The sequence below is a fragment of the Protopterus annectens genome, chromosome 4.part0 (assembly GCF_019279795.1).
Source record: "Protopterus annectens isolate FY-2018-M chromosome 4.part0, PAN1.0, whole genome shotgun sequence".
Classification (NCBI taxonomy): domain Eukaryota; kingdom Metazoa; phylum Chordata; order Ceratodontiformes; family Protopteridae; genus Protopterus; species Protopterus annectens.
In genome coordinates this window covers 1833777731-1833800899 of record NC_056733.1, presented here as the reverse complement: position 1 = coordinate 1833800899, position 23169 = coordinate 1833777731, and positions in this window count along the sequence as shown.

Here is a 23169-nt window from a genome sequence, read left to right as displayed (position 1 = left end):
AAGACTAAGTTGGCCTTATGTAAATTAATGTATCTTATTAGGCTTGCCCTTTTACACGGATTATTCAATCCATTAATGTTTAAAGAAATTCCTTTTAAAGATGTCATTTGGCATTTTTAAAAACTTAAGAATCTTATGATCAAAATAACAGATAACAACATAAGTAATGTTACATCTCCTCCTTTAGGTATACCTTTAAATATAGCTGTATTTATTGAATCTCTTATGGGATTTTGTATAGGATTCAATTTTGTTTGTAGTGACAATGAATGTACAAAATATATTGTGGATGTCAAAACTATATACATATAACAATGAACAAGTGAAAATAATGTAAGGATTAAACCTTGCATCCAGCCTGGAGTTAAAAACTCCAACTTAGAGTAGTATTTACCACTCAAGTTAACCCCCTACCCTAAGCAGCAGTACCTCAGCTACCACCTTATCAATTTAATACTGGTTATATTTAACTTAAATTAACAGCTTTCAATTCAATTATCTAGCAAGACAAGACTGCACATTTGATAAAACAGCATCATATAAACTTTTTTTTTTAAACTATTCATACTACTATATACATCTATGTAATATAATACACTTGTATTCAAATAGCATTCAAATAATCTTGATATTAGGAACCAAGAGGAGAGAGAGAAATAAAAGACGTGAAAGAGGGAGAGAGAGTGAAAGAAAGAGAGAGAGAGAAAAAAAAAAAAAAAGGAAGGCATATTTACATATTAATTTATTCAAAGTATGTAAAAATAAGTTCTAACATTCATTTAAATCAAAATCTTTGGCTAATATGGTTCAAACATTACATATATTAAGATGCAGCTATTTTCTGTCATGTAAATGCAGTCAACAGCTTCCAAAAAAAACCTTGAATTGCTTGTATATGAGCATTTTACTCATACTCATTATTGTCAATAGAATAAAATATTATATTTATAGAAATTGTTATAAATCATACTGCATAGTTATGCAAATTCTCAGAAACACTTGCATTATTGTAAAAAAAGCCATCTGTATTTTGTATGTCTATACTACTGCTTTAAAATATATCACATGACAATTTCTTCCAGAATAGAGTTATAAAGTTATTTATGCTTGTCAGTCAGATGAATTAAATGAGTTATAGTAATGTATATGTTTGGAACATAAGTTTTTAACACAAATTAGTATGCTGCAGTCAAGTAGATTTTCAAAAACACTTGAATAAATGTTTCATTTTCTATGCCTTCTAAAATAAGACATTTACTTACTACAAGAAACTGCATCATTTAAAATCATTATAACTGACATATTTTATGAATTATAACATAGATATTTAAGTAATTATATAAAATAACTCACATTTAAATGTTAAAGAGTTCATTTTCCTTCACATAGTCGCAGTTGCATCAGTTCTACTTCCTGGTAGAGTGTTCTTCCTGAATCTGTGATGTGTCAGTGTGATATCTGGGTCAAAGGTCAAATTGACTGCTTTCAGCTTCTCTGTGAGAATTCTGAGAGTTGAAGCTTTTAAAACAACTCGAGGACACTGTTCATGAGGTAGCCCACATCCCAGATTGTCTCCCTTAACATTTTGGTGGGAAACTTGTTAAAAACTAGTGACAAACATTCATTTAGCAGTGTAAATGCATCTAAACATGACAAAACCTTCATGATGTATTTTACAGGTTATTACAGCCTCTATGTAAGTGAAATTAAGCCCAAAGTTATTAATAAGTAATACAACTCAATATTTTTGTCCCAACTCAATTTTTATGCAAATCTTATTATTTACTGTGTCTATATGATCAAAAGCATTTCTATATATTAATATGAGAGAAAAAAAATAAAGAGAAAGAATAAAGAAAAGAAAAAGAGAGTAGAAAATAAAAGAGTGTAAAGCAGAAATAAAAAAAATGTAAGAGAAAGCTATAAGAAGTATATACAATGGAATATTACTTACTGTTTATATTAATAGAGTTAAAAATAAAACATATTATTTACTATTATTTAGTTCTAATTATTATTAGTTAAAGCATGACAGATTATTTACAAACAAGCATAAGCAGTATAATCAAGAAAGTATAATTAGGAATAGCATTTGAAGAACATATAAACTTTTTACAAGGAATAAATATGTTATTATTCCATTAATCATATTTTCATTACTCTTCTCTCCCTGCCCTCCCCCACCCTTTACCCACTACATAATCTAAATAAAATGTCATTGTTTAAACAAAGAAAAGAAGAAAAGGAGAAAAAAAAGAAAAAAAATGTATCAAATTACTGACCTTACTTCTCGTTTCAGACAGAGAAACAAATTGAATAATAGCTTGTTATTAGTTCCTCAGATATTTTGACTGGTTATGAAACAAAACATTTCTTTGCACACAGAGAATAACTTTGATTAAATCTTTTTCAGAATATTTGTGGCTTTCTGGAAATGCAGGAACTATATTTAAAAAGATTAATAATGAAGTAAAATGATGAGAGAAAAAAAGAAAAAACATAGAACAAATCATTTGTTTTTAGTCTCTTCTTCTTCTCTGAAGTCTTCCACGAAGTTTCAGTTGCCAGTCTCTTTAATGAAGGACTAGCCCATTCCATTTCCTCTATTTTATCCAAAATCTTATTTTTTGATAAACAGTAAAGCAGAGTCTAAGTCATCAAAAATTTTAGGACCATCAGGAAGGAAGATTTTTAGCTTGGCAGGAAACAGAAGGTATGTTTTAAACTGTGCTTTTTTAAGCTCCCTTATTAGTGGCAGAAAAGCTTTTCTTTTAGCTATTACCAAGGAAGAATAGTCATTGTCAAAACGCACAGTTGTCTCATTAATCTTAACAGGAGCTTTAGCCCAAGCAGATTTAAGAACCATCTCTTTATCAAAAGATGATAGAAATCTAACTATAACTGATCTAGGCTAGTTTTTGTTAGAGTTAGTATTAGCTATAGATCTATGTGCTCTTTCGATACCAAAAGAGAATGCTTCTGGTAAGTCTAAAGTTTTAGGGAGCCATGTTGTTAAAAAAGAAGTAATATTGTTACCTTCAATATTTTCTGGCAGTCCAAAAATCCTAATGTTATTGTGCCTAGATCTATTTTCCAGGTCATCCAGCTTTGTTTGTAAATGTGTATTTTGTTTCAGCAGAAACTCAATGTTGATTTCCTCTTCTTGGATTCTATTTTCCATGTCATTCACAGCTTCTTCTATGCCTGTCATCAGGATCTTCTGTTGTTTCAGGTCTATATGTAACAAGTCTATTTGTTTTGTAGTTTTTTCTATGAAGGTATCAATTTTAGTATCCATTTTATCCATCTTAGCAATAAGTTGCTGGATTATAGTTATCAGAGACTGAAGTTCTTTCTTGATGCTGGAGTCTTGAGAATTTGTCTTACTGGAACTCATTTCAGACTGATAAACTGACAGGAAAATTTCCAATGTGATTTCTGACAGGAATATTGTTAAAATTTTCTTTCTTTTTTAGATATAGTTCAAGAACTATATAAAACAAACATATTTAGAAAGAAAATTACTTCAAAAATTAATTTTTTAAGTAATTAATTCCTGTCAGTGTAATGAAATTGGTGGAGCTGAAGAAATCTGCTGCTATCCTGTGTTCATCACTGAAGTTCTATGTTGATGCTGGGATCTAGAGAATTTGTCTTACTGGAACTCATTTCAAACAGAGGAGCTGACAGAAAAATTTCCAAGGTGTTTTCTGACAGGAATATTATTAAAATTTTCTTTCTTTTTTAGATATTATTCAAGAAATATATATTCCAAACATATTTAGAAAGAAAATTACTTCATAAATTAATTTTTAAAGTAATTATTTTCTGTCAGTGCTGTGAAATTGGTGGAGCTCAAGAAATCTGCTGCTATCCTGTGTTCATCCTTGGCCACGCCCCTCAGCACAGTGTAGTTTCTGAAGAATGATAAGCATGCAGCTCCCAAAACTGACACTGCTGAGTGACTGTAATTATCTCTGATTTATGACGAGCAAGGAAAAAAAAGTAGAGGCTAAATCGGGAACATTCTGTAAACCAAGGAACAGGTAAAATGTATGACAGTGAGCGCGTGTGTGTTGTGTGTGTGTTTGGGTGAATGAACGAGGGTGGTGCTCGTACCATGGTGATGCATGAGCTGTAAGAGGTAATAACCCAGGAAAGGAGTGAGTAGCACAATGGTAACACCACACGAGTCACAGACATGCAAATTACCTGATCTTGAGGCATTTCTTCATTGCAGCTAACATGTCTCTGAAATATATTTCTTGTGCTCATTCAAACTGCTACTTTTGGCAGCAGCATTTTCTGTAAGCAGAGGAAACCTTCTTTGAATCTGACCCAATGTCTAAGATCATACAATTGTATGCATCATTCAAATGAATATGGCAAGATATGCAGTGGTATTTGAATAAGGTCAAAAAGCTGGGTGGGTAGCACCATCATGCTTTGCCAGTGTTACAAATTTCTAACCCACATCTCTAAAGACCTTACAGGGGTATTGCTTTATTACAAACACTTATAGCTGTAGTTTGAGACTATCCAATAATTCATCTGCCTTGTTTCTTCTAGCAGTCTGTTGCTTGTGAAGGAAGATGTTGGCAACAGGATGAAAATCTGTGGAGTCTGCTGCAACATGAGCTTTAGGAAGAGGGACAACTAGTACATGGTTAAAGATAAAAGGAACAGATTTAGTCTTAAGGAATATATTAAAAATGAATGTAAGGGGCTGGCTTAGTATTTGGCTGCCCAGTCTAAGGATTTCATGGTATAATGAGTGGAAGAATGGGTTGTAAGTATATTGCATCTTTTCCACCAGTTCCTGGACTTTGTTCTTACTAACAGCTTTGAAACAAATGAGAGGCAGAGGGCTGCCCAGTACTTTGGGAAGGGGAGTAGAGGATGTTGTATATGGTGTATGCAGGGAGTGTAAACCATTGTGAATTGGGGAATGCAATATATTTTTTTTACCAAAAGCTTTGAGTGATGCAGGGAACAGCCTAAATAATGAAGATTTTTTTAAATATTATTGCTAATGATAGATTTAATAAAGTGCCAGAATTGTTTAGGCTGACCTAGGTGTTTAGTTTACTGTTGCTGTAGGTATTCAGTTTTGGCAGTTCTGGTAGTTTTTTGCCTAAGTAGCAGATGTTTGATGTACTTACTGTTGTTTGCAGGGTCAGATTTTTAGCTTAAATAAATGTCTCTTTAACTTTCCTTTCCAATTCATGTTTAAGATCACCCATGATAATCAGCTTTCTGTATCTCGTCAGATGTATCACATTAATGATCAAGGTAAGGATGAGGTGGGGGGATGTAAATTACTATAATAGATATTTTATTGTGACCATTAAATGGGATTTGAATTAAAGTCCATTTTGGGTCAATAACTGAGGTAAAATTTATTACTGGCAATAAGTTTGAGTGAAAGGACAAGTGTATTTCTTATCAGCAGCAGTAGCCCTCCACCTTGTTTGCAATCAGGTCTGTTATCCATGAAAATTGGGTATTCATTTAATATTTTATCGAGAATGCTTGAGCCATTCTTTAGCCATGATTCAGTAATTCTCTTTACATTTGGGTTATGCAGAAAGGCCCATGCTGGTAGCTGCAACAATTTATTGTTGAGACTACAGGCATTCATACAGGTTATTGGTATAGCCAGCATGAACAACATTAAGTATTGTAAGTAATGTAAGAAAAGTTTTTAGTTTTGATAATATAAATGCAGTGCATTCTGGAGATGATGTAAAGACTAGTTTGATGGAGTATATATGACTGTCTGGTCAGTGCTGAGTGTTAGATAATACATACAAAATTCCACAACGCTGACATATCTGTGAGATAATTCCAGTTTACAAGATTGCTACTGGTGTAGTACAAAGTAGAATTGCTCAATTTGGAGTATGAGAGATGACTAAAGATAAAAGTGATGGCTAAGATCAGAAGTGATGTAAGTTTAGAAAGCAACATTGTAGGTTGTTGTTTGTCTTTCAGCTTTTTCTCGGTAAGGGGTCCATTTCTGAAATTAATAAGAAGGAGAATGAAAGAAATGTACTGCTTTATGTGGTGTAGTTAATGTTTGAGCAGTCTTAAGGCTAGAAAATTGTTGGATTTAATGCTGGATAGGTATTTCTATTTATAAGCAAAAGAACTAGGGGAACCAGATAACATTTAAGCGCAAACAAAAATAGCCTGACAAGTAAAGTGATGACTACCTTCTGAGGATAATGTACTGGCAAGTAAATACACCTTTACTCAAGGAAACACTCAGTAAATACTATTTTACAGGTACATGAAAATACCAGCAGACAGAATATTTCTTTAGTGCGGGTTATAACTTCACAATCCAATAAAATGAAATATTTTACAGCCTGTGAATGCAAAGTACTGAGTGTACAAAGCAATCATTTGTGACACTTCCCTCCCCTCACTTTTTTTTGTGCTCTGCTAAAATTAGGACTATTATCTGAACTGTAAAGCTAATCAAGGGTTACAGTGTGTGTAATTCATTCTAAATTCATTCTAAAGACATGCTTCTGGAGTGTTTCTCCCCGGGCCTCTGCTGAAAACAGGATCTGTGGAACCTAGTCGGACTTTCCCGGTCAACAAATGTTAAATAAATAAATAAATAATTAAAAGGGATTCCTGTCCCACACACACTGTAACCCTTGATTAGCTTTACAGTTCAGATAATAGTCCTAATTTTAGCAGAGCACAAAAAAAAGTGAGGGGAGGGAAGTGTCAGAAATGATTGCTTTGTACACTCAGTACTTTGCATTCACAGGCTGTAAAATACTTTAGTTATACAAATGAGAAACAAAAACAAGGGGATTATTTGATTATTACTTTGGTCAGATTACACACAATTCACTGTCTGTAGTGGACAGACAATGCCTTGTAGCTTACTTTAGACAAATCCTGGGAAAATCTGCTCATACAACAGACAAGTCAGTGCACCACATTACTTATTATGTGGACTAAAGTACCTACTAACAAAATTAGTGCAATTAGAAGGGTGGGTTGGAGAAATAAAACAGAGACTGATAATCCAAAACAGATGCAAAACTAATTCTAAAAGAACCTATTCATAATTGTGCTTGTTAGGAACCTAGCCTGTGTATAAAATGAGGTTTAACTGTCCTGGAATATGGGTCACTGCCTCATGACTACCCCACTCTTTAGACAGCAATCAGCCTACAAAGATGGCCACTATAACTAATCAGCATAGTAAGAAAGATGCTCACTGATGACATGCAGTGGTATGTACTCCAGCACTTAAGGTTAACTCCATTATTGTTTGATGCTTGTAAGTAAAACCCTAATCAACAGTAGCAATCTTCAGTTTATCCAATCAGATAATTCACAACACACTAAAACCAAGTTGCTGTTCAGATGTCATTAATTACAAGCATTAACATTTTTGAAGGAAACACAGTTAAAATAATATAAACTTCATTTGCAATGTTAAAAAAATCACATTAAACGGTAACAATATGAAACTAGTAAAATTTAACCAGAGTCACATGAGCCAGATGTTGTTTCCAAAGAAAGGAGTTAAACCCTAGAGCTCCTATAGATCAAATCACAATGCCACTTGAGAGATCCATAGTTCAGTTGCTTTTACCTGTAATGCACTGCATTAATAAGTGATCAGCTGATTACACTGTACCTGCACTTTAAATATCATAGATTTAAATCAAACTACTTTACAAAACAAAGTTAGTAATACCACAGACACAGCTACTAAGACACCTATAATTATTCACTGGCCCACAAATTTTCTACCTTACTGAGTGCCCTAGGACAACATATGGGGGTGATTATGAAGAGAAACAGGGCTGCAAATCTAAAAACTGCAAACCGAAAGGGCAACAGAACTCAAAACTCCAAATTCCCAACCACTCACAGACCACTCCTCTCTTCCAACATTGAAGAGCCAACAAAAACAATCAGTCAGCCTGCCAAGTGAACTGACAACTGCCTTCTGAGGATAATGTACCAGTGAGTAAATATATCTTTACATAAGGAAACAGTAAAGCAAGTACTGTTTTACAGGTCTGCGAAAAGGCCAGCAGGAAGAATATTTCTTTAAAATAAGTTGCAACTTCGCCGTCTAGTAACAGGGAGTTCTGTCCCACTTCCCATAACCTTTTATTAGATCTTCAGATAATAGTTCTAATTTGAGTTGAGCAGAAAAATAAGGTAAAGGAAGAGTAGGTTAGTTACTAAGTAGCTTGGATTCACTGAGTGCAAAATATTTTAGATATACAGATGAGAAACAAAGACTAGGGGATTATTCAGTTATTTATTAATTTGGTCCTATTACACAGAGTTCAATGCCTAAATTGGACAGAAAACAACTTGTAATTTACTTTGGGCAAATCCTGGGGAATCAGCTCATTTAGCAGCCACATCAGCATGCTGCATTACGTATTAGGAAGGTCAAAACACTTCAGGCAAATCCTGAGGAACTGACTCATGCAACAGCCACATCAACACGCTACATTACTTATTACACAAGCCAAAACACTTTGAGCAAATCCTGAGGAATCTAACAATGCAGCAGCCACACCAGTGCACCACATTACTTATTATGAGGGCTACAACACCAGCCCATGAATTTCCTTCCTTACTGAAAGCACTGGGATGATGGTCAAGGAGTGACTTGTTTGAATTGTAAGAAATACCTAATTTCATAACCTGGAAGGCAACGTGTAATGTATCTGTCATTTTCATTTCCTATTAATCATTATTTTTAGTATTAGGTTTCGCAGATTTGGCATTTTTTGCTCTAGCAGTGTATTTTAGGCATAAACTTTGAAACAGAACCAGGTCAGATATTATCTTTATAAAGACAAGGCAGATGTCACCTATTGGTAACCAGGAATAAGCAGACTTTGTGAAGGTCATTTGGAGATCAAATCAACTGCAGAGTGGATTTCACATAACCTGCTTATACCACACAACTGGATATACAGCTATCATGCTGGATTCAAGGCTTGCTGATTTAAAAATAGTTCCTGTTTGTAAATTCCTGCATACACTGTTGGAAACTCCTGGTGTTCTGGCTGGAGTGTGATTCTCAAACAATCTGGAAATATATTGCTGATTGATAAGTATATTTATTGGCATTTTAACCTTTCAGAGTTCTGCATTGTCTTAATTTTGCCTGAATGAATTATTATTTGTCTGACTGAATTATTTTATATATTTTCTGCCATTGTTTTATGTTTCTCATCTGTCCTGAAACTGCTTCCCCCCTATTCCTGTGGTGAAGTTTTATAAAACTGGTCTAACAGCTTTTGTGTTATCTGATTGCTTCAAGGATTGCTGATTTAAAATAGTTTCTGTTTGTAAATTCCTGCATACACTGTTGGAAACTCCTGGTGTTCTGGCTGCAGTGTGATTCTCAAACAATCTGGAAATATATTGCTGATTGATAAGTATATTTCTTAGCATTTTAACCTTTCAGAGTTCTGCATTGCCTTAATTATTGCCTGACTGAATTATTGTTTGCCTGACTGAATTATTTTATATATTTTCTGGCATTGTTTTATGTTTCTCATCTGATCTGAAACTGTTTTCCCCCCTCCCTCTCACCATATTCTTGCAGTGTTGTTATAGTTGGTGGCTTTGCAGTTGCCCACCCCTAAATTTGATCTGGGGCATCACTCCCAGTCTAGTATTCACTCTACTTAATACAGAGAGAACATTTGAGAAGGCCAACCCACCCAGGTTCTTAACCTTGAATTTTTCTGCTCCTTCTTCCTCTCTCCTTGCACTTTACAAAAAAATTGCACTTTATTTTGCTTTTACATCTTAAAAGTACTCAATTGTATTTATTCTGCTCCATTTATTACTGCTTGGTAGTAGCCTGATTAAATTGTAACTGTTATTCTAAGCTTTTTGGTTTAAGCACTTGGGCTCCAGACCAGTTGTTTTACATTAAGAAGGTTTGTGGTGTGCACTACTGTGGCAGGACAGGTAGCTTACATCCTTCTAAGATGGGAATTGCTGATTGAAGGCTCAGTGTCTGTTATTCTAAAAGTGTATTAGTTCTGGTTAAAGCACTTGGGCTTCAGGCCATTTATTTTTCATTAAGAAGGTTTGTGGTCTGCACTCTTGTGGGAGGAGAGGCTAGATTCTGCCCTTCTGAGCCGGGAATTTCTGGTTAAAGGCTTATTGTGCCTGCTTATTTGAACTGTTTCTTTTGAAATTGGTGCACCTTGTTTGCTGCAGCATATACTAGATTCAAGCATCCTGAATCTAGCTTTGTTTGTATAACTTGAGCACTAATCCAGGCCATCTTTTTTGGATAAGGTTTTCCTGCACCCTAGTGGCAGGAGTGTGCAGTTAGAACTTGTCTGAAGACTGCTGGAACAGGGCTCAGTCTTGAGCTTTTTTACTGGTTAATTTGGTAATTTGTTTAAATCAGTTTACTCATTTGCTATTGTTATATAAAAAAACTGCACTTTATTCATCTGCTTTTACTGTATTTGTGTTTCTTCCTACTTTCTTACTTTATTTTGCTTTTGCTGCTTGTTCTTAAAGGTACTTAACTGCAATTATATTGCTACATTTATTACTGTTTGCTAGTAAACTGATTAAATTCTACCTGTTATTCTAAGCCTTTGGTTGAGGCACTTTGGCTACAGACCAGTTGTTTTACATGAATTGGTTAATTTGTTTAAATCAGTTTGCTCATTTGCCACTGTAATATTAAAAAGAAATACACTTTATGCATTGCCACTTAGCTAGGGTTAAACTATTCCTGGTGCCATAAAGTCTGCTCTTCAAATTTTCCATTAGAACAAGCCATTTTTTTAGTTTTAGCACTCAAATCTGTTTTGTTGAGCTCAGCACTTGTTCAGAACTCGTAAGCACTAAATAAGCTACAAATTACTACAGCACGCAACTTTTCTCACTTGTCTAGAGGAACACAGTTTTTAGTACTTAATAAACAAGCACCTATCCAGGCATGTCTAAGGGTCAGCTCCCGGTGTTTTCTCCTGTTTACCTGATGAATCTGGGCATCTTGGGGCAATGCACCAACTGCCTCATGTACACAGACAACCCTCTCCTCCTACCACCCAACACTACAACCTGTGAGAGATGCACTTATATAGCCAAACTGGAAGCAAAGCTCTCTTCACCCAAGACTGGACTTAGACAGTCAAGAGGTGAAGGTAAACACTTGCACCACACCACATTCATCACATAGTCCCTCAAAACCTACACCACCAAAACACACACATAGAAACACAAAACACACACCTACATTCGTGGAGGCTCTGAATACAAATCTGCTCAAGCAACAGAGACCTCCAAAGCAGAAACGCAAGCAACCTCCACCCCCCCCCAACACAACCCAAATGACACATAGCCCACAAACTCAGTGTGCCACTCAACCACAGCCCATAAGGCATAACAACGTACCCAACACTCTAGTCATAGGTGACTCCATAGTCAGGAACACTGATGTTCCACTCACCAGGCTAAACAAGGAGAAAGTTACTGTCAGCTGCCTGTCCAGTGCCAGGATCCACCACATAACACATGCACTCAGTTCACTCCACACCAAGTACAAATATGACTCTGTCATTGCCTATGTTGGTGTGAATGACCTGAGACATACCTCCCTGGACAACATGAAAAGAGACATGGAGGAGCTCTCTGATCTTGTAGCCCAGGCAGGCATGATCCTAGCCTGGAGTAGCATCCTGCCATCACCCAGAATGATACCACAGTACAAGGACAAAATGATTGACTTCAACAATTGGCTAAACTTCTGGTGCCATTCTAAGGGAATCCAGTATCTGTCTGCCTGGGATGACATGATCAACAGACCATGATGCTTTGCCAGAGATGGCCTTCACCTGTCACCCTTGGGATTCCGGATACTGGCTAAGGCTCTTGCCACCCTTATAGTGTCTTTTTTAGGCAAGGTTCAAATGAAAAATTCACCACTGTAACAGGTACAAGCAAGCAAAATCTGAGGGTAATGCTACTCAATGCTAGACGTCTAAACCTGAAAATGCATTCACTCGAAGCACTCCTTAAAATGGAGAACATCGACATTTGTGTAGTGACAGAGACCTGTTTCAGGGTTCCAGAGAGCACCCCTGCATTACCAGGCTATAATTCATACCACACCTTTTGGCCACCTAACCTGGACTGAAACACTAAAGGCAGAGGCGTGTCCATATTCATTAAGGATATCCACAACTCCAGGCTAGTTGCTCAGCATAATGCATCCGAGATTATCCAAGTGCAACTAATTCTGGGCAAGACCGCAATCCAAATTGTAACTTGCTGCAGATCCCCCACCATGCCCCAGGATTCCCACTCCTCATTTCTTGATACACCGGAAAATATTAGGGTACAACCCAACACCCTAATAATGGGTGATTTTAACTACCCCACCATTAACTGGGAAAACTACTCGTGTACCAACTCTTTTTCTCAACGTTTTCTGGAATTCATAAATTCCAACGCCTTGGATCAACTTATTCACACCCCCACCAAGGGCAGCAATATCCTAGACCTGGTCATGACCAACATGGGAGACCGGTGTTCCACACCAGAGGTCAATTCTTCGTTGGTCAGATTCAACCACAATCTAATCACCCTAGACATCCACATCCCGCCCCCACTCCCCATTAGGGAAACCACCGTAAAAATTTTCTCCAAAGCCAACATCATGCTTTTTAAGACAGAAGTGGCAAACTTCACGACACCCATGCAGACAGACAATAGAGGTACAACTGCTGAATCCTACACAAATGCACTTTATAAGCACTTACATGAGTACATGGATCGTGCTATCCCTAACAGAACCAAGAGGCTATCTTCCAAAAAAGGAAGCCAATCTGGTGGTTCCCTGCCATAAACAAATTCTACAACAGAAGAAAGAAACTGTTGCAAAAAAGAGTAAAATCCCATGACTGCAGGAACTGCCTGGTCAGCCTCAGTAAGAAGCTGAAATCCTTCATAAAATCCTCCAAAGCTAGTTACAAAAACAAAATCACCACTGATTCTAAAGACAACCACAAAGCATTCTATAATGATGTCAAGAATCTCAATGGCAACACTCAGATCTGCTCTGAGTTACAGTACAATGGCACTAAATATACAAAATTGAAGAAAATAAACGCCAGGAACCAAAATGCAAAGAACAAGGCAGGAAACCACTGGATAAACACTATATAAGTAAAGCTTTCGGATACAATCCTTTCTCAATACAAAACAATGCATAGAACCAGCTCTTTATATATAGGTCCAAATATATCACATGACATGCAGCCAAAATCACATGATATGTCATCCAAATCACAAAAACATTTTAAAGAAACATTTTAAAAACTTTTTAAAAACTTAATACAAAAACTTGAAATACTTTAATAAAACTTTAAAATATATATATATTTAGATAAAACTTCAGGCTAAGAGATTAGCTCTACTTAATTTAACTAAAATAGGTTTGAGACTGACTTGGCTATTCAAGCCTGGTTTGAATCACTCATAAGTCTCAAGATCCATTCATATTCTTTAATTTCTAAGTGATTATTTAGGTCCCTCCCTAGGTGTAGGTGTAACGTGGTCAATAATTCTAAACATAAAAAAATGCTGCTGACCAAATTCCTCTATATGTTTGAATAGTGCATTCCTGTCATAGCATCTCCTAATTTCTGACTTATGTTCAGTCATCCTGTCTTTAAGCCTGCGGGTAGTTTTGCCTACATAGAAGGCATTACATGCCTGGCAGGTAGCCAAGTAAACCACATGGGTAGTAATACATGTACCTGCTACTCTAAAACTAAATGTCCTACCATTGATAGGATGCACAAACGTATCATTTTCTGTACTACAAATGTCATCACAACAAGAACAGCTGTGACATTTGTGAGTACCATATTTCACTATAGTAGATACAGGTGTAGTCCTCTCAAAGTCCTTGTAGCATAGTGAACTCTTACTGACATTTGTAGTACAGAAAATGATACGTTTGTGCATCCTATCAATGGTAGGACATTTAGTTTTAGAGTAGCAGGTACATGTATTACTACCCATGTGGTTTACTTGGCTACCTGCCAGGCATGTAATGCCTTCTATGTAGGCAAAACTACCCGCAGGCTTAAAGACAGGATGACTGAACATAAGTCAGAAATTAGGAGATGCTATGACAGGAATGCACTATTCAAACATATAGAGGAATTTGGTCAGCAGCATTTTTTTAGGTTTAGAATTATTGACCACGTTACACCTACACCTAGGGAGGGACCTAAATAATCACTTAGAAATTAAAGAATATGAATGGATCTTGAGACTTATGAGTGATTCAAAACCAGGCTTGAATAGCCAAGTCAGTCTCAAACCTATTTTAGTTAAATTAAGTAGAGCTAATCTCTCTTAGCCTGAAGTTTTATCTAAATATATATATATTTTAAAGTTTTATTAAAGTATTTCAAGTTTTTGTATTAAGTTTTTTAAAAAAAGTTTTTTTAAAATGTTTCTTTAAAATGTTTTTGTGATTTGGATGACATATCATGTGATTTTGACTAAATATACAGAACCAATTGATATTGCCAACATCCTGGCAGAGAGGTTCAGTGCTAACTTTACCCTCCTCTCACCCCTTAAAGGGCCCATCTCCATACCAGAAGAATGCAAAATTCCTGTCATCACGGCTGTACAGGTAAAAACCACACTCTCCAAAGCCAAGAACACAGCATCCATGGGACCTGACAACATCCCAGGCTGTATTCTACATGAAATACAGAATGAACTGGCAACCAACCTAAGCACCATGTTCAATCATAGCCTCACCTCAGGCTTTGTGCCCACTGAATGGTGCACAGCAACAGTTATCCCACTTCACAAAGGGGGAGCCACCATGGACCCCAGGAACTACCACCCCATTAGCCTAATGAGCCTGGTCTGCAAGGCCATGGAATGTATCATCATGGAACTTATAAACAATGATATTGGTAATCTCCAAACTCTGGACCCCACCCAGTTTAGGTTTGTAAAAGGCAGATCATGTCTCCTAAACCTAATAAACTTCTTTGAAGCAGTCACCAAAGCCATAGGCGAGGGTAAGGTGGTTCACACTCTATCTAGATCTCGCCAAGCCTTTTGACATCATCCCCCACTCTGAAATTACAGATAAACTCACTAAACTAGGTATAAATCCCTAAGTCACAAGATGGGTTGCCAACTGCCTCACTGATATAACCCACACTGTGAAAGTAGCAGACTCCAAATCCAACTTCAGACCAGTGACAAGTGGAGTACCACAGGGTTCAGTCCTGCGTCCTCTCCTGTTTGGTATCTACTTTTCTGAAGTACAGGCTAACCCCAAAGGTCTTTGGCTAATGAAGTTCACAGATGACTGCAAACTAGGAGCCATAATCAAAACTCCTAATGATGTGGACATCCTACAAAAGGGCCTCACTGAGACAGATGCCTGATGTCAAAGCCATGGCCTCAAGCTCAATGCCAAAAAGTGCATTGTCATCCCCTTTGGTAAAAACTCTGTATCCATGAGCTACCACATAGGTGGTAGTCTACTTAACACTGAAAGTGTGATAAGAGACCTTGGGACACAGGTGGATAATAGTCTCTCCTTTGATAATCACAACGTCACAGTAGTCAGGAAATCCTTCTACGTGGCGCACGTCATCAAAAAAGGTTTCTCTTTCAGGAAAAAAGAGGTCATTGTTCCCCTCTACTCGTCACTCATTAGACCCATTATAGAGTACAATGCCCCTTTTGGTATGTACCTCACAAGACATCTACAAAAACTGGAGAGGACACAGAAATACCTCACAAACAGGATTACCGGCCTCAAACAGATGCCCTATGCAGATCGTCTCAAAAAACTCCAACTTTACTCCGTCATATATCGCCTACTCAGAGGCAATCTCTGCCAAACATACAAAGCCATGTCAAACCCAGAGCTGTTGGACATGCTCCACTTAAAGAAATCCCAATCCCTCCGAGCTACAGAGTCTAGGGACCTAAACCTTGTCACCACAATAAACATAACATGCTGGAGGGCCTAATTCCTGTCCCAGAGACTTCCCATTCTTTGGAACAAACTACTTATCTATATCAAACACAGGTCATCATTAGCACTCTTCAAGAAAAATCTTGATGATTGGATGGGAAATAGGAAATTCACCCCGGTGATCACCTCTGTGGCTCTGCTCAACAGGGGCACAGGAAAACAATTTTCATCGGTGGCGAAAGCCAGGGTACCTTTTTGGCTAGGCTTATATAGGCCCTGGGGCCAATAGCCTAGTACCTACCTATGAACCTATAACCACCATTCCTGAAGCCTTTTTGTAAAGTTTATTTTTCAGCTCTGATGTTTCTAGAGGTGAATCATTGTACTATTTCAAAATGTCAATGATATCTTGTTCTAAGGCTACAGAGCAAAGTGGCATATTCAATAATGGGTCAGATCAATGAGGTATGTAAAGTAATGCAGTTTTCAGGTTTTTTGAGTGCTTTACTCCTAAGTAATTTAGAAAACTAACTCTTGAGTAATGTGGGACAACTAGTGAATAAATATAGCATAAAAATGATACATTATTAATGCACATGATTTGTTCAAAATAAGTGTAAAAATAGCTACTAAAATAAAAAAGTCTCTAAAAATGAGAAAGTACTAGCACTTGCTGTATAATTCACGAAACAAAAACAAAGCAGTTCTGAAATAAACGATGCATACTGCAGAAGTCAGCAATGCATGCATGGCAGTGCAGTGGTTAGAGTTGCCACCTCACAGCAAGAGGTTCTTCAGTTCATTCTTGGTTGGGATAACATCTGCATGTCCTCCCTGTGTTTGCATGAGTTTCCTCCAGGTGATCCGGTTTCCTCCCACATTCCAGAGACATGCTACTGGAGCGTTTCTCCCTGGGCCTCTGCTGAAAATGGGCTTTGTCCCAGTCAGACTTACCTGGTAAAAAATAAGTTATGTACTCACCATAATGTTCCATTTGTGTTATCCATTTTCATTCCTCCTCAACCTATGGATTCAGATCCAGTCCTCAGATCTGACTCAGTCACTTTTCATAGCTCTAAGATCTGATTCTCGAGATCCTCCCTTACCCGTAATACCTCATTCCCCAGAAAACCTCAGATGGAGTTTGCTGCTAAAATGTTACAGTATATCTATATTTATATACAGATTATGAACAACTGATAGAAAATGATAGCATAAAGTTCAGGAGCTCAAACAGTAACATGTTTCCTATAGGCATATTCATCAGGTCTTTCAAAATCATAAACAGGGGGAAGGAGGGGAGAAGGGTGAGAAGAATGAAAATGGAAAACACAGATGGAACTTTATGGTGAGTACATAATTCTTTATCTGATGTTGTTATTTTCATTCATTCCTCGACCTGTGGGACAGTATGCTCAGCTACAATAACCTTAGATGGCTCTCATGGAAGAATATTCCGGTGCACTGCAGCACCAAAACCAGCTCTTTTTCTAGGAATAATATCCAGTTTGTAATGTTCAATAAAGGTATGGGAGTTTGACCAAGATGCAGCTGCACAAAGGTCATCAGTAGAAACTCTGGACCAGAAGGCCTGAGATGTAGACATTGATCTGGTAGAATGAGCTTTCAAATGTTTAGATAGTGTAATATACCTTTGGAAGAATATACATAGGGAATGCAATCTGTCATCCATTTAGCCAGTGTGTTCTTGGAAACTGGCCTTCCCATTCTAACATTAGAGAAGGAAACAAAAAGCTGGTCAAATTTTCTGAAAGATTTTGTCCTCTCTAGATAAAAACACACTTATCTATGAACATCTAGAAGATGAAGAGTATATTCACCTTTGTTTTGGAAATTTGGAAAGAATACTGGTAGTTTGATGACTTGATTGATATTGTTCTCGGAGACAACTCTGGGTAAAAAGGAAGGATTGGTATTTAAAGTCACCCTATCTTCTTCTTCTTTTTTGGCTTTTCCCGGTTAGGAGTCGCCACAGAGGATCATCTGTTCGCTCATGATTGGCAGTGGAGTTTTGCAGTGTTGAGTTGCCAGCCCGGCGCACAACCTTCCACAGAAGGCACATACACGTGCACACTCATACCTAGGGCCAATTTAGAGTGTCCAATCCACCTACTGCATGTCTTTGGGATGAGCGAGGAAACCGGAGCACCCAGAGGAAACCCACGCGACCACAGGGAGGACATGCAGACTCTGCACAGAAGGCACCCCAGCTGAGAATCAAACCGGAGAACCTCTTGCTGTGAGGTGGCAATGCTAACCACTGCACCACCGTGGCCACCTATTTAAAGTCACCCTATATTTATGAAAAATCAAATATGGAGGTTTGGATGACAGTGCCTGCAATTCAGATACTCTTATAGCTGAAGTAATAGCTACCAAGAATGTAGTCTTCCAAGAAAGGTATTTTAAGTCAACTTTGGCTAAGGATTCAAAAGAGGGAGAAACAAGAGCTTGTAAGACCATGGCTAAGTCCCAGGGAGGGGCAGGATCCTTTATAGCAGGTCTAAGTAAGAAGGTACCATTAAGAAATGCCTTACACAATTTGGATGAAACAAGTGATGATGAGTTTGCTCCAATGTGAAATTTTGAGATGGCTGGCAGTTGCACTTTAACAGTAGAAAAACTTGGTCCATTTTGGAAAATTGAAGGAAGAAAATCAAAAACTGCTGGAGTAGGAGCTGTGAAGGGGTCTAAGAGTTTTTGCTGGACCCATATAGAGAACTTTTTCCAGTTGCTGTTAAAGATTTTTCGGGTAGAAGCTTTATGTGAGGATAAAATCTTCTGAACCAGGGATGAAAATCTGGTATTTCTAGCCATCATTGGAATTGGAGAAACCATGCAGTTAGTTTTAGTCCTGGAAGATCCAGGTGAATTTGCCCTAATGGATGGGACAGGAGATCTGGATTTGGTTCCAGTGTTCATGGAGGGTATATCAGATGAGACCAAAAGAAGGGAAACTTGACCTGTTGAGGCCAAAAGGGAGCAATGAGGATCACTTTACTCTTCAACCTCTGTGCTTTCTGAAGGAACGTTGGGATGAGGGGAAGGGGAGGGTAAGCAAAAAGAAGACCTGAGGGCTAAACATGGACTAGAGCATCTCTCAGTTACTGTCCCTGAAGAGGAATCAGGGTAAAAATCCTGCTGCACTTGTTGTTGGAAGGGGATGCAAACAGGTTGCAACAAGGTTGACCCCATTTGGGGAAAATTGTATTTGCAACTGATTGATTTAGAGATCACTTATGAGGCATCAGGATAATTCTGCTGAGCCTGTCCTCTAGGATGCTGGACTTCCCCAGAATGTGTGTTGCGGTTAGGAAACAGTTGGAAGAAATCACCCATTGCCAAACCCTCATTGCTTATCAGCATAGTGGGTAAGATCTGGTTCCTCCCTGCTTGTTGATGTACCATACTACTGACATGTTGTCCATTCATAATGCAATAGACCCTAGAGGGAGAAAGCTCTGAAGGGTTTGCAATGTTAGAAGCACTGCTCTCATCTCTAGAACACTGATATGCAAATTGGTCTGCTGTGTCGACCATGTGCCTTGGACTTTCCAGTCCAGGTAATGCCCCCCCCCCCACTCCAACTGGGAGGCGTCCATGGTCAACATGGCATCAGGGAGAGCAAGAACATAGGGACTTTCTTGTTCGACTTCTTTTGAGTGGAGCCACCATAGAAGAGAGTCCTTGCACACTCTGGATAACTTTATAACATGATTCAGCGGGTATTGATGTAAGGACCATTGAACAACCAGACTCCACTGCAGGATTCTCATGTTCAGTTATGCTGTTGGGATCACTGTTATTGTGGCAGCCATCAAACCTAATGCTTTGAGGACTAGATTTGCTGGGGGTGTTGGGATAACAAGAATTTGTCTGATATGCAATCTTAACCTGGAAATCCTGTCTAGAAATAGGTAGACTAGACAACTGGCTGTGTCCAGATGTGCTCCTATGAAGTCCATCATCTGTACAGGCTGTAGTTGAGATATTTGCATGTTGATTGTGATACCCAAAGTAGGGGCTAGATGTACCAGATAATCTCTGGCTTGTATTAATAGATGTCTGGTTGATGCAGTCAGGAGCCAGTTGTCTATATAAGAAAACACATTGAATCCATGCAATCTCAAGTGAGCTGTTACTACTGTCATGCATTTTGTGGACACCCTCGGAGCTGTGGTGAAACCAAAGGGGAGTACACTGAATTGATGACTGTCTCACAGCCAGAAGTGGAGAAGCCTTCCAGAGCATCAGTTCATTCTGATATGATAGAACGCATCCTGAAGGTTGACTGAGCACATCCAATTTTCCTCTTATAGTAGTGGTAAATGGACTGGACCATGACCATCCGGAATTTCGACTTCTTTACTGACGTGTTCAAGAATGTTAGTTCCAAAACTGGCCTCAAATCCCCCATCTTTTTTGGTACTAAAAAGAACCTTGAGTAGATTACAGATCCGATTTGGTCTAGTCGGACCTTCTGGATTACTCTTTTTTTCTAGCAGCTTTGTAATTTCTAATGCTGCTGCTTCCCTCTGATTGGGTGGGACATTGGAGAGATTTTTCTTTGGTTTAGGGAGTTGTAAAAATGGGATGAAATATCCTCTGGATATGATCCTTTCCACCCATAGATCATTTGTGGTAGCTGACCAGGCATCTGGGTGCAAGGATAAGTGCCCTCTGACTGCCTCCAGAGAAGAACAGTCAGGCAACTTCTCAGGAAGGATGGAAGGATTTGTCTGAGAATAAATCTTGAGATCCTTGATTCTGTGGACCTGCTCTGCCACGTGGGTGGCATCTACCATTGTAGTTGTTTCGCTCTCTGCCTCTGGAGGGAGATCTCCCTGTGATTCCTCAAAAGGGCCTTCCGACTTTTTAACCCATTTTTTACCACTATGCTGGCTTCTGGAGAAAGGTCTTTGTGAGGTAGAAAAATGGATTCTGATGGCAACAAGGTCTTTCCATCTTTTTCACTAGGAGAGAGAGTCTTTTTAACTGTGAGGCCAAACAATGATGATCCATCAAAAGCAGCACTGATGGACACCATGAAAGGTTCCCTGAAGTCACAAAGCCGCATCCAGGCATGACGCCTTATAGCAATGCCAGAAGTGGCAGCCCTTAAGGTACCCTCTGCAGCATGTGAGATTAACCTCATATATGCATTTGATACAGATTGTAGGGTGGCCATCCTGGAAGAAAAAGTTTTCTGTTCTTCAGCAGACATGGATCCTGGGTTAGAGCTAGAGTGTTCCTTGACTAAGTCTCTCTGTAGTCAGGTGAAGTGTGCCAGGTAGTTCAGCAATCGCAATGTGAAGGTTGATGAAGCATAAACCTACTTACCAAACCTGTCCAAAGTCCTAGAGTCCCTGTTACTAGGAAGGACAGTGGAGCTTTGATCAGCTAGCTCCTTCTTGTCAGTTGCTGCAACAACCTTGGCATCTACGGGGATACCCTTAGTCCAGTATGGTCTGTCTGTAGGGGTGCTAAGGATTTTATTGGGGCACTTAGGGTTGAGTTCAACAGCATCCAGCTCCTTCCATGCCCTGCTGGAGACAGGATCAATAAGGTAATCTGCAGGGAAGTGACACCCAATATGTAGATGGGTCAGACCCGAAAGCTTCCAAAAACACTGATTCCTCCAGGGTATGTTGTGGGCAGACCCACCAACTTTTTGGCGAAGGATTTCAAGAATGCCTCCAAATGTGATGACTTCAGGTAGAGATCTTGGGGACCCTTTTCTCTCATCAAAATTGGTGTCCTCTGTAATGTATTCTTGGGGAGAATACAAGTGCCTCCTCTTGCACTTTCTCTAATGAGGAACCTCTTGGTAGGATGCTCTGGGGAGGTATCAGAAGAGACAACAAGCTCCCAAGGTGGAACAGATTGGAAGCTCTTCTGGGTTAACTGTCCTGGAAGTGGTAGAAGAGAGGATTCAGGCACAGGATCCAAGGGGGTAGGGCATGGATCAAAAGACGTGAGAGTCGGGGCTCTCCTGAACAGAGAGAGGGAGAACCTTCTCCACCACCCTGAAGGCGGAAGTACCCGGGGAAGTTGAAGGCAATCCCTGTGGAGCTGAAGCTCTAGGAGCAGACAACCCCCAAGTTCCACAGGTCCCTCACTCTGAGGAAGCAAGTAGGCACCAAGCTGTTGAATGTAGAAGCTCAGAGGGGTAGTGGGGGCTCCAAAAGCTTCTTGAAGTCAACCCCTCAGATCTGACATTAAGGCATCAGCTCCAATAGCTATCCCACTCTGACATGGTCAGAGCTGAGCAGGTCAGGGAGATGGTCAGAGTCAAAGTAACAGGTACTGTCAGATCCGACATCTCGACTCTTGGGACCTTCGGATCAAAGGACTCCAAAGTTATTGGTTGGATGGGAGAAAGAGCAACTGGGACAAAGGCAGAATGGCGACTAACGGATCCAGTGCGGGACAGAGCTGGCAAACCCCCATCTGGATTTGTGTTCTGAAAAATGTCCTCATCATTCTATCGACCTCAGCTTCCAAAAGACTGCAGGAAGACCTGATGGATGAGGAGGTAGAAGGAGGCCCAGGAGTTCTTTTAGGTGATTGTTGGAAAAAGGGCAATCTGAGTATCAGGGAGACTGGCTCTGGTGAAAACCGTGAAGCAAAGGGCCAAGAAGGAGAGGTCTTCAAAAACGTCAGATCCAAAGACTTTTGGATCCAATGGTCTGGGAACCTTTTTAGGAGGTTCAGCAGTTTGAGGAGATTTCTTGTCTGGGGAATGCTGGGCTCTTTTGTTTTCTTGGTGGAGGCTTGAACCCCTGAAGAAGAGGTGCCTGTAGAAGAAGCAGAAGATGGTAAAAGTCCTTTTAAAATGAGTTTGTTTCTTCTGTCACTAAGGGCACACTGGGTAAAACCCAGCACAAATAGAGCAGGGTGATTCCATGTCCACATGGTAAACACACTCCCTGTGGGCATCAGACTGAGGAATCTTGTGCCTACAGGAAGTCCATTTTTTAAAACCAGCTGGTTTGTCAGACATGCTGGCTATTTTAAACAAGCTATATATATCTCAGAAAAGAAAGGAAGGAAGGAAGAATGAAAAAGAGGAAAGTGCCAACTATGGTAACAAGTAGTATTCGCATATAGGAAAGGGTAAAGAACTAATAAAATCTTTT